The sequence below is a fragment of the Abramis brama genome (genome assembly GCF_963993115.1).
Source record: "Abramis brama genome assembly, chromosome: 24".
NCBI lineage: Eukaryota > Metazoa > Chordata > Actinopteri > Cypriniformes > Leuciscidae > Abramis > Abramis brama.
This window is the reverse complement of record NC_139986.1, coordinates 11,278,452-11,291,930: the sequence shown is the minus strand read 5'-3', so window position 1 is coordinate 11,291,930 and position 13,479 is coordinate 11,278,452. Positions and strand designations below refer to the sequence as shown.

Sequence of the window (13,479 nt, the reverse complement as noted above, 5' to 3'; positions counted from 1 at the left end):
TTTTACTAATTGGATAGCTATCTGATTTGTTTAAACTGTTCCATTAACACTTGGCCACATACATTTGTCTCCACATAATCAATATGAATCCGATCTTTAATTCCCGCCCTAAATACAACAAAAGCAACAGATATGAGCTTCATTCAGGTCTGGATTTATGCATAGGCATTCTAGGCACTTGCCTATGCTCGCATTTTTTATTTACACTTGAATGTAAGTAAAAGTCCTCCTCAGTATTTTGTATCAATCACCTGGTTTTGCTAATTAGCACAGTTTTCAGCCAGGAGATAGAACTAATTTGTGTTCATGGGTGGAATAAACATATGGCAGGACTTTTACTTTCTGACCCATGGATTTTACACCTCTGTAAAAAAGCAACATTTTGAGCAAAAAGCATTTTTTGAGAAAAATGACATTTCATTCCGTAACATTAGGCAGTTTTGATGTATATGCTGTTTAATTTGATAATTGCGTTATTTTACATAGCCTATGCATCTGCTTACATATGATATCGCTTATTTCTGCTTTTCCGTCACATGTATTTTGATCTGGAGATTAAGTACTTTTTCAGAAGATGTGTCATAGCGCCCCCAACCGCATAAAAGTAAAAACACGAAAAGCCGTATACTTCCATCAATGGCGGTGAAGAATTGTCTCATAAATGACGGACATTTCCGTCAATGGCAGGGAAAGAGTTAGTAAAGGTTAACTAATTAGAATTTACCATGTAAAAGAACCTTCTAATGTTACACTAAGAAATTCTCCATAAAACCACTTACAGTATATACTGATGCTCAATAACCCAGAAACTTAAATGTTACATCTTTAAACTTTCATCGCCAAAGATCCAAACAACAACTCAAACCTCCCACCCCTTGTTAAGAAAAGAACCTACAATGCTGTAAAGAACGTTGAAGAAGGTTTATTTTTAATAGCAGGAGAACATTAATTTGTGAATACCAGCCTCTGAATATGCACTTTTAAACATGAAGTTACCAAGCAGTTCAGAACTGACTAATTACTCAATAAATCACTGACTGGTGTGCAAAACATTTGTGCAATGATAGAAACCCATTAATCCCAACTATCCCTTAAACACACACATGTAAACCACTGTCTCCATACACACTTTGACACAATCAAATTAGAAAATCACAGACACCCACTCACACTCATTAAAACGTTAACCTAATCTCACACATGTAATCTCACTGATTTGCCACGTTTGTGTGTGTGTATGTATGTAAAACCAGGGACAGGTCTCAGCGAGTTAATGAGTTTACATGGCTTGTTGAGCAGGCGAGAGGCACTTTGCATTGATCTCCTTTCGCTGTGTGACAAGACAAATCACTCTTGCTCAACTCTCATCTCGACCTTTCACTCGCTAATCATATAAACACACTCCCAATATCTACGCCATTAACATATGCCACTTTTGCCACTGGATGCCCAGCGTTTAACCAGCAGGCAAATTTTATCCGCCATTTAGGCTTTTGCTCCCTCACCATGATGGAAAATGTTCACATCTCCTGTCTCCAGGATTTAAATATCACATTTGAATTGGTTGTATTGTGATTAAAACAATTTTTTATCATACAATTCTTTTTCTTTCTTTCTTTCTTTCTTTCTTTCTTTATTGCATTTATATATCACATATATAAGAACATAGTTGCCCAAAGTCACAATTTAGTTAAAAAAGTATAAAATAAAAAAATATTTATTTGTTTCTTTCCTTTATTTTTATACATGTATTATTACATCATTTAAATGTATAATAAATGTGTTTATTTAAGGGTTAGTTCACCCAAATATTATCTCATCATTTACTCACCCTCACGCCATTCTAGGTGTATATGACTTTGTTATTTCAGACAAACACAATCAGAGTTATATTAAAAAATATCCTGGCTCTGCATATCAAGCTTTATAATGGAGGTGAATGGTACCTTGTTTTTTGAAACCCAAAAAAGCACATCCATCATAAAAGTAATCCATACGTTAATAGAGCCTTCTGAAGCGAAGCAATGCGTTTTTGTAAACTATTATGACTGGCTTCCGGTAACGGCCGTATGCGAGTCGAGTAAAAGAGTGATATGAAGGTAATATGACGTCATAAAGAATCGCATGCGCAGGGTAAGATTTGTGAAAGTGTACTTAAGATTGCAAAGCGCAAGAGAAGATTTGTAAAGGTGTAAATCGCCTTTCAAGTGTAAGAAAAAAATATTTGCAGCATTTTACTGTTATTCGTAAGTGTAATTCATGAATTTTGAAACTGCAGCTTCATGCTAACGCAAAATAAATAGGATCTGTATTCTTCTGACTTCCATTTTTCCGCGCTTACACTTTTGGCACGTTTTTTTTTTACACAAACGCAATTAATTACTCAATTAATCTGTTTTGCAGTTCCTTACTCTGTTGTTTTTGCTTGAAAATTGCTGTTCACAGGCCTGCAATACTTTTGGCCGTATTTGTGTGCAAAAACCGTGCCAAAAGTGTAAGCGCGAAAAATGGAAGTTAGAAGAATACAGATCCTATTTATTTTGCATTAGCATGAAGCTGCAGTTTCACGATACATGAATTACACTTACGAATAACAGTAAAATGCTGCAAATATTTTTTTTCTCACACTTGAAAGCCGATTTACACCTTTACAAATCTTCTCTTGCGCATGTAAATTTAATTTACGCTTGCAATCTTATGTACACTTTCACAAATCTTACCCTGCGCATGCGATTCTTTATGACGTCATATTACCTTCATAGAGTGACCTCTGACCCGACGCATGACGTATTGACGTACACAGAAGAGCAGAGGATAGAGCAAAACAAAACACAGGTCACAAATTAGAAGTCTGGAGCTTGAGTTTGTTGCCCAGACCTATTTGTTTGAACCACGAGAGGCGTCTACTCTCGTCTTACGTCATACGCCAGAACTCGACTCTCTCGTGAACGCACGGACAGACATTACCGGAAGCTAGTGATTACAGTTTATAAAGTTATAATTATGGATATTTTTCTTACAAAAAACGCTTAGCTTCAGAAGGCCTTTATAAATAAAAAAAAACCCTGGAGCTGTATGGATTACATTTATGATAGATGGATGCACAAATCTTACCCTGCACATGCGATTCTTTATGACATCATATTACCTTCATATCACTCTTCGGCCGGAACTCGACTCGCATACGGCCGTTATCGGAAGCCAGTCATAATAGTTTACAAAAATGCATTGCTTCGCTTCAGAAGGCTCTATTAACCCCCCCGGGCCGTATGGATTACTTTTATGATTGATGTGCTTTTTTGGGCTTCAAAAAACAAGGTACCATTCACTCCCATCATAAAGCCTGGAAGAGCCAGGATATTTTTTATATAACTCCGATTTTGTTTGGCTGAAAGAAAAAAGTCATATACACCTAGAATGGCTTGAGAGTGAGTGAATTATGAGGGGTTTTTTTTGGGGGGGGGGGGGGTGAACTAACCCTTTAAATTTTAATTTATTGAATTTTATATCTTGTTTTTTAGATTTATTTTTATACTTTTATTAAAATTATATGAATGAGAGACAATTGGTTTTAACAGAGTAAACAGCTGACTTGTACTGAAGTAACAAATATTGCTTTACAGTAATGCACTTTTTCTTAAATTATTCGACAGCACAATCCAGACCATCAAGACATTATGTAGTCCGTAAAGTGTAGCGGAGGGGGATTTTGGTGGGATGAGTTGAGATTTCAGCTGGGTTCAGTAGAGTCATTCAGTCTAATAGGAGGAGACAAATGCTTTGACTGTAGCACAAAAAGCCAAACAACATAAATAATTCTTAAAGCTAAGGAGCCCCCATAGTATGTGGAAGTACCCCTGAATACAGTGCCGACACATGATGCACGACACACACATTTCCTAGCATCTGAAGGTTTTTCAAGCTTTTGTGAGAGAACATATTCAAATCTATTAAAAGTATATCAGTAGGCCTGTGCCAGGTATCCCTTTGCCCAGGTGAAACACATATTACTGTACATACTGATATTGTAAACATTGCTGAAATTGTATAAACTGCCAGCGCAAATACTGAAATATAATATGCATGTGCATGTGAAAATCTGCAGTGTTCTGTTCACATGCACTTTATATGCATGAAATAACTCACACAGGTTGGAAGGCTTACATACACAGACACACACACTTGAAATGCAGGGCGGTAGAGACCTGTCTTGTAAATCTCTTTGTGAACGCAGCTTTGGGAGGTAGACGTGAGCTTACACTGAGCTCTGAGAGGAAAAAACACTCCCGCTCAACTCTTTCTCTCTTTAACTCTCTCTCCTCCTTTCTCTACCCTTTTTTCCTTTTCTGCAGCCTTCCGATCTGTCTCGACACTTTCCTTCTTCTCTTCCACTTTGCATTCTTCTTTTTCACCACATTTCCCTCCAAAAAGCTAACATCTTGCAGCATCCACATCATGAGTATCCCGAACTCTCGTGAACTCTAGTACATTGTGAACATACACTAAATCTTATACATACAAAATATAATATATATGTATAGTTTTGTTTATAGTTTTTTTTTACAACAAAACGTATAATATAGGTAATTTAATTATTATGCTTTCGTGATTGTATCTAAAAAACATAAAATGCTGTTTAAATTAGTTTTAACATCACACTGCAGTACGTCAACTTCCTAAAAGTATCACATGTCAGCTACCCACTTACTTCACAAGACAAGCATCCAAACATGCACTTTTGGACATTTTAGAATTATCATGCACTACACAGCACAGGACAGCAGATGTGCTAACATCAACCCCCCACCCCACTATTTGTTTTCCTCTCTTTCTGTTCCTCATATGGTGGACATCAGCCCAGTCAAGTTCAAGTCTAAAGGGCTCTGCTGTCACAGTAACTAACTCACAGTATGCAAACCTAATTCCCCATTCATAAACCCGGTCAGTCCGGGTGCCTGGGGCCCCAAATCTCTTTCTCCCTCCCTCAGCAGTGAGTAATGTCCTGCCTCCTCTCAGACAATGACTTCGGCAAGTAGCCGCCAAACTGCGGGGCAGCGAGAGAGGGGGAGCGCTCTCGAGCACCTTTGACAAATGGAACCTTTCGCTCTTAACTGTGGCTGCTGGATGAGCCTTTACTATGGCACACAGCATGCTCGCTGTCCGCCATGAGTAGCCAGCCGGCAACCTAAAGAGTCAGATTATGTGAGTGTGTGTGTGTGTGTGTGTGTGTGTGTGTGTGACTTAATAATACATTTCATAGTCTAACCTTGTCCTCCTACAAGAATAAGATGTATAAGGTGTATTTCTCAAGCAAGCTGAGCCCCCTTCGATAAAAACAGCCTTCTGGAGTGGTATGGCAAAAACTCCTTTACTGCCCATTTGCACATTTATCCTGCTGTTTCTCTCTAAATGTTTGCCTCTATTAGGGTAGGGCAGTATGAGGAAATTCTAATAACATGGTAATTATATATTAGTTTATATATATTTATAGGACGCAAACAAAATATAAGTCTGGTGTCACTACAAAAAAAACAGCTTTAATAACAAAACTACAAAACTATTATTTTGTGTAATAACAAAACTACTACAATTAAAAAATTAATGATATCAATATTGAGCCACATTCAAAGTCATTGTAAAATGCACATCAGTGTCATTATATGAACACAACAACTTGCAATGTTGCTCAGCAACTGTAAACAACGTAAACAAGTCAACTGAACTTGTTTGGGAACATTTCATGCATGGTCATTTATATATTATTATTATTATTATTATTATTATTATTATTATTATTATTTGCACTCTCATGTGTAAAAATAGCCACAGTATAACAAAATCTCTCCTGGTTGACACTTCATCCGTCCCACAACATACCATCATACCGCTAATCCTATCCTCTGTTCCTCCTCCTCCCTTGTCCCTTGAGTGCTGGTGTGTCATATTTGTAATTAACAGTGTGACACATTATCGTTATAAACAACCGAGGACTCCAAAGACCCTGTTCTCTACCTCCTTTCTGCTCCCCTCCACTCCAAAATCTCCTTGAGGGAACTAGTCTGTAAAACTTTCACCTCCATCCCCTCCCCTTCTTTTTGCTTAGAAGGAACTGGTCTTTGTTCAGCGGGAGAGGGACCCCTCCAATAGACCCTGCCTCCCCTTCAAAGTTCCCCGTGGAGTATTGTTAAAACAAAGCCCCCACCCCACCCCTTCTCTCTCTCTCTCTCTCTCTCTCTCTCTCTCTCTCTCTCTCTCTCTCTCTCTCTCTCTCTCTCTCTCTCCTTCTCCCTCTCACTCCATCTATGCCCTGGCCCTTAAAACCAGCACACTTTGCATGAGAAAAAGCGATTAGTCTTCAGATGCTGTGATGACAATGGGGGAGTCTTTCAGGCCTGCCTGAAATTTGCTCATATAGTTAAGTCTCCTCTTTTGTTTTTGTAAATAGGGACATTATTTATCTCAGGGAATAGGGAAGCAAAGGCATTGACATTTACTTTTAAAGTACTCAAAGGGGACAGAGAAGAGTGCAAAACATAGGGAATAAGAGGCAAACATGAGAGGAGCTATACTTATACTATAGAGGGAGAACACATGCCCTGGCTGCACAGACTGTTTTTATCTTTCTACATATGAATCTGATATTAAGCTATACTACCCTGGCCTTGTAATGCTTAGGGTTGAAGGTTAAGTCATTAAAGTTGTCATTTTTTTTCTTATTTAAAACGATGTATTATTTAATCATTTTTATGCTTTAATATATAATTTTTTAATTGATATGTTTAAATGGTTAATGTTTTTTTTCGTTTCTTTTAAGTCTTTGTGAAAATCTTAACCGTGTTCTTTTTTTAAGTATTTACATAGTTTACATTTTACAGTTAACATTTGCTTAATTGTATTTTAATTTATTTATTTATTTATTCATTCATTCATATCTGAAATGGCTAAAAATCTCAGAGCAGGAGATAAGACATCGATCACATAGAAGGACCATGTTATCCGTCCCCTCTATGTGTGTGTGTTTGGGTGTTTTCACTTTTGTTCAAAATACTTCACATCAAAGCCAAGACCATTCACACACAACCACTCGGTCACAACTCCTTAACACACCCTGCCACCAAATGGGGAAGTACTTAGTTCTCTTGTTGCTGCACTTCACACACAGGTTTACATATGGTTTAACAGATGGCAAATTAAAGAGGCAAACCAAGAAGTTATTGCCAACACACAATGTGTTTTGTTTGCAGCTACCTACTTGAGGAAAGAAAACATTAGCTTTATCCATGACACACACACACATCTATGCGAATAGCACCCTGCCTGAAAAGACCAGCATGAATTTCTCTGGAAGCTGAGACTGGTTTATGCTGGTTAACAGGCCTAATGGTTAAGCTAACATGCATGGCAAGCTGAAGATCTGCTTAAGAATAACATTTCTCGAGAACTTATCTTTTCTGGTGAATTCGCTTGTTTTTTCTGCCATTGCTAACGCTTCTCTAAAAGGGTAAATGACCAGGCTAATTCACAGGTCAATTTTGAGTTTCCAGAAGCCAGCCTTGCCAGTGAAAACAGTCTGTCACTCTCATACTTTGGTATGAACCTGCTCATTTCATGTGACAGCCTACAAAGCTGTATGTGAATGAGAGAGAAAAAACTGAGAATGAAAAATAGAATATGACAGTGCAAGAAACAGAGGCTCCAAAAGCTCCGAGCTAGCAGAAAACGGGTTTGAGCAGACTAAATGGCTGTAGAAGTCCTGCATGCATCAACAGAGAGAAGTCTGCCATTTTCACCAGAAGGTCCAGTTATGATATTTTGATTAAACACTATGAGGTCAAAACTATTTTTTAACATGAAATATATACATATACAAATCCTTCACAATACGATCTATAGAATGCATTTGGAAAAGGGTTCATTTTTATTTCATGCCAACTTTAAATGATCACACAATTTATTGCTTAAAAATTAAGGTCACTTGGACACTTTCTGATTGTCAAACATTAGTAAATATATAATATTAGTAATAGTAAATAACATTAGTAAACATTAGTGTAATATGTTCATAGTTAATGTGATGAATTACACACAGCTAGAACACCTCTATGAACTAGAGGACAAATTACTTCATTCTGGGACCAATTGATTAAAAATAATTTAGAAAAAAAAAATGGCTTTGAAAAGTGAAGTTAGTTTGGAGAAAAGGTCTTGGTATGATATTTTGTATCTTATACAAAATGATATTCATAAATTTTGTACATTCAAGTGTGGCTTAAGTGTCCAAACATATATATATATATATATATATATATAAAGAGAGTGTGAAATAGTAAAATATAAAATGGTAATGGAGATAAAGCAAAAAGAAAGAGAGAAAGGGCAACAGAAAGAAGAGAAGGAAGGGGTCGTCCTGACATAGAGGCAGATCTGAGGCATGCCCTGAAGGGATGACTGGGCCTGGGGATTAGAAGGGAGTGAAGAGAAAAGGAAAGAGAGAGAGCTTGAGAGCAAGCCCCCTACAAAGCTAGAGACCCCCTCCACTGAGACACAAATATAGACGAACACTTTTGACGTGTCTCTACTTTTCCACAACAGCTCAACTTCTGATCCGACGCGGCCCACAGCTCGAGAGCATCGCCTCTTTTTCTCAATTACTCGCTTTCACTTGTTTCCCTTTTCTCTTTCTTGCTCTTTGTGTCCATTTTATTTGATGCTGAATGTATCAAAGTTGAGAATCATCAAAGTGAGAGGTTTCAGTTGAAAGTACTAGCTTGTGGAAGCAGAGCGCCACAGTAGCACACAACAAAGGTTTACGGGCAATTTTAGATCAGGTGCTGCTTGTTAGGGTCAAAAATGCTAAATATGGCCAAATACATCGGATACTTTGAGGGGGGAAAATGCATTTTACTCCAAGATATACAAATTTGACAACAGATCAGGGAGTTAGATTCTTGATTATGAGCAAAAAGCCTAGTTGTCACCTCATGCCGCTACAGATCTATCATAACAAATCACTCTACTTAAAAGCAATCAGCCCGACCTGGATTCCGAGACTTCAGACTCGTAAAAAAAAAACTCTTAACTGCTGCAACACAAACCATAGCATGAAAAAAAAAGCTCCTGAGAGCACTTCCAGGATAGCAATCTGCTATCGGCCTCGCAGAGACACACAAATTTCCCATTAATTTGTTCCTTATTGGTTTGGACAATAAGCACAGTGCTATTCAAACCCACATTAGCATCTCAATGCCCCCCTGTTAGTCATCTCATTCCCACATGCACCTAATGACAGGTAGAGTTGCTTTAGGATGTTAAAGCACCCTGAGGGTGAAGGATACAGGCATCCCTCTCCAACGTCGGGCCTAATCTGAGGGTTTTATGCACATGCATTAAGTGGAAGGAGGGAGTGGGATGACATTGAGGATAATCGTATGTCATCTCCACTTGTTAATATTAGCTGGTGACACAGTGCCCTCAGTACAGCGGGCAAGAAAAGGCAAGAGTGACCTGCTAACCTTCTGTTCTGAAATGCAGCCTTGCATATATGAAGTGTGATAAACTCCAGTTTGATGAGTGACTCTGATCAGATGAATTTTTTTTTAATCTGGTCTACTCTGCTCACGAGTGAGGGAGAATAAATCATGATTAGGCAAGTGTTTTTTTGCAAAATAACACCTGTTTGATCAAAGAATTGCACGCAAATATTTATTGAATTATTTTTGATAATAGTATAAACACTCTACAGATTTTATGAAGTCTGTAATGCATACTGAGCAAATGCAACAATAAACATTTAAATTTAGGATATTTACAAAGCTCCAGTGAAATTCATATTCCAATAACCAAATCTATTTTTCTATTTTAAACCAAAAAATTCAATTTTTTTTTTTTTAATTAAGCTTTTTTACTAATTCCTGTTTGAATGATATAATATCTAGTTTATCGTTTACATTTTAAACAATTTCTTTTTCTTTTTAAAGCAACAAGGTACAAATTTGTTCCCAAAATATAGAAGCGTGAGATAAACACTGCTTGAAAACTGATGCTGTGGATTTTCTTTCTAATCGCACTGATGAGGTCTGTGTCTTTTTAGAGAACAATGACTTATTATCATCACAGAGCTTGAATTGAAGAACTCGAATGAATGCTTATTTCATTACAACATTGAGTAAAGGCTGGAAAAAAAATGCATAACTATCTGTTATGGCCTACTGGTAAATTTGACATGAAAGACAGATTACACATTGTTTGACATATTTTTCTATCCTGTTTGACATGTCATGCAAATTCATAGGTCACCGGACAGCCTAATAACTGACATATTACAAAGAGTATAATATAACAAATTATTGATTGCATTTAACATATGAGAAAATTTTACACACCTTTTAGCATTTTATGTGTTCAATACAGCATTGGGTCAACTATATATACAGATTTCAATAGAGACAATTCACTAAGAAACAACTCTTGTACATAAAATGCAAATGCAATAAAGTAAAAAATATAAACCTCAAACACGCAATTTAGGCAGACCTCATTTACCTTTGATGGCCAAAAAAATCGTCAAGCAGGCTTCACTTTACACTTTAAATGCATGTTATTGTAATAAATTATAATAGCTCCACAAAACAATATCATGTAAATACATTAGCTACTGTTAATCAGTACAAGCTTGCAAAAAAAAAACGTAACACTAACGGTCAAAGTGTGACGAATTAAACGTTTAACTGAACAGTGAATTTTGAATTTAAATGTGAGATTCTATGTCCTCAGTTAATCGCGCGCAGGTGTCAGGAGGGGTTTGGCGGGACACGGATGTTCTGAAGCTTCGTCGACAAACTACAAACAAGTCTTTCGTGGTATCAGTGTGTGAAGTTTTAAAAAGTTGAAAGCAAATATCTAGGCCGTGACACAAAAACTTTACACAACATCCAAACAGTAAATAATGATAATTTCCATTAATAACATCTTGGCTGTTCATTAGCATTAGTCTTTTAAAATAAAACATAGGCAATTATTTAACTTAGGCTAGCATTTTATCCCTGTGGAGAGCCGAAAACGTATTAGCTAGTACGTAATAATTGTCACACTTCTAAAAAAAAAAAAAAAAAAAAAAATCATCATTCACATGATATTTGAATAGTTTCTATCTATTTAATTATCGCAATAATTTATGTGATTTATAGCCTACTCGATTTTAACAGTCTCCAGAGATGTTTTCTTAAGCACTGATTAAATTCAAAGTGAATATAAAAGAGCAATGAACATGCAGTAGGCTATATCACTGCAGGCTGAAACTTTGATTTTATTTGCGAAATTAATGCAGCAAATAAACGTAAGTTTTCAATTTTAACGTGTTCAATTTTAAAACACATTCCACGTAAATAGAATAGCCTATATTTTACATATTAGGCCTACCATCGCACATAATTATTGTAGCCTAAAATGTTTGATCGCCCTATTACATCAAAGAGCAACATTTATTTTTTCTAACACAATTCAATTTTTTGAAACGATATGAAAATACGAGAAACATTCTTACGTTCTGCTTTCTGATCTTCAGGGAAACGAACGCTTATGCGGGACCCCGAACTTTTCTTCAGAACTATTTCCAAAAAAAAAAAATCACTTAAGCATTTGAGAATAGGCTATTTAAACTGTTGCAAGGACACATTGCCCTGAAACCAGTTGCACTGTGATGGTTGCAGATAGGCCTACTTATCAATGTGACAAGCAAATCAAATGGACATTTTCAACAACAAAAAAATTAACAGACCAATAGGGGCCGCAAGTTTGACAATAAGTTGCAAAGTTTGTCAAACGGCACTGCCGAACTTTCTATAGAGCAGAAAACTCGAATAAACAGCCATCGACCGCTGCCAATAGTGTTTTTGTCCTATATTGCATGTAATCATTTGCACCAGACTGGAAGGAGTATCGCATTTCACATTTTACATGACTCTTCCCCCCTCTTCTTCGGTTCGCAAAACTTAATGAAACCAAAGAGGCTGAGAAAACTGTACATTAGCCTACTTCCACTTACTAGTTCAGCTGTTGTGAAACTTTTCTGTCCTCTCCTCGTAAGACTTTCTTCTCGCTCGCTTTGCAGATGCTTGATGCAAACAGACTCTTGGCTTCTTCACTTTAAACTCCAAAAACTGCTCTGCGGACTTTTTTCCTTTTTCCCTCGTCTTCTCTCTCTGTCCTATGTGCGCTTTGCAGGAGCAGCCCAGTACTGAACTAGCGCCCTGTCTTTTTGCCCATACCTTAAGTCTAAACACAAAAGTACAGTGACTCGTGAAACTTCTATACGTTTATCGCAGTAAAGAGCGTAACGCAGAGTTTCTCGGGTAAAGAAGATTTGATTTGTAGAGCCTCAGCTGCCCTTTCCCTGTGCCTGACTCCTCCCTTTCGGAGAGCAGACACACTACCTCTCCTCTTTTTTCCTTCTGCCCCCTTTTCCCTCCCTCTCTCCTGGTATTATACCAGCGCTCCTTCCTGAGACGGTGCAGTCATGTTTGAAGAGGGAAAACGAAATGGTCACTTCACAAGTCGGCTATGTGCGCGTGATTATGTTAATTACAACTTGCAACTTGTAAGTGTAATTTTTTTATTTCTATATAAAATGTGTAACTGTCACTGTAATGAAAAGTGAAAACGAGAAAACATTCAAAAGGACACTTTAGACAGCTTTGGACGCAGTAACTTCTTACAAAGAGGATTTGTTGATTCTGAAGATTTGTAAACTAAATGCTGAATGGGAGAAAATGACACAAGACACATTTAAACATAAAACATTCAAAGATTGTTTAAAATGGTTCTTTCACATATTTTATTTTAAGCAAACCCTCCATAAGAACAGTAGCCTAGCCTAAGCAACTTTGGGTGTAAGTCTTAAAAATAGGTTTTCGGGTTTATTCTTAATAATGCATTGAAAAATATATTAAATAATGACCTTACATTCTTCAACATCAAGAACTTTGAGAGAAACAAACAAAACAATAAAAACTAAATCAATATGTCTACACAAATGGTTCTAGACTGCCAAGCACAAATGCATTAGTATTCATTGTAATTTCTTAGGTAAGAACTAAAAGATGATTTAAAAAAAAAAAAATAAATCTAAACTTTCGTTGTCCTGCATTTTAACATAAAACACACACAAAAAAATATTTAGCAAAATATTAATTTCACTGACTAAATTGTTTATATATATATATATATATATATATATATATATATATATATATATATATATTATATGTAATATTTAAGGTTGTATGCTTGAACTATATAAGCAACATGGATGTAATTTTAAAATTTAAATAATATAATTTTCCAAAGCTTCATAATCATTGACCTCATCAAGAAAAACAAGAAATTTTGATTAATAAGACGGTTAAACTAAGACATGTTTTACATTACATTGATTAATTGTCAAAGTCTATACTTTAACACTTATCATCATGCTTTGAAACA

At 36.4% G+C, this 13,479-nt stretch overlaps 1 protein-coding gene across 1 annotated transcript in view; it reads right to left on the bottom strand.

The window, feature by feature from the left end:
• gli3 (GLI family zinc finger 3) overlaps window positions 1–12,457 on the bottom strand; it is a 185,906-nt gene extending 173,449 nt beyond the window's left edge. The window contains exon 1 of the mRNA XM_084103079.1: window positions 12,044–12,457. The gene's annotated coding sequence lies outside the window, so the exon portion shown is untranslated. The remainder of the gene's footprint in view (window positions 1–12,043) is intronic.
• Between the last annotated feature and the right edge of the window lie 1,022 nt (window positions 12,458–13,479).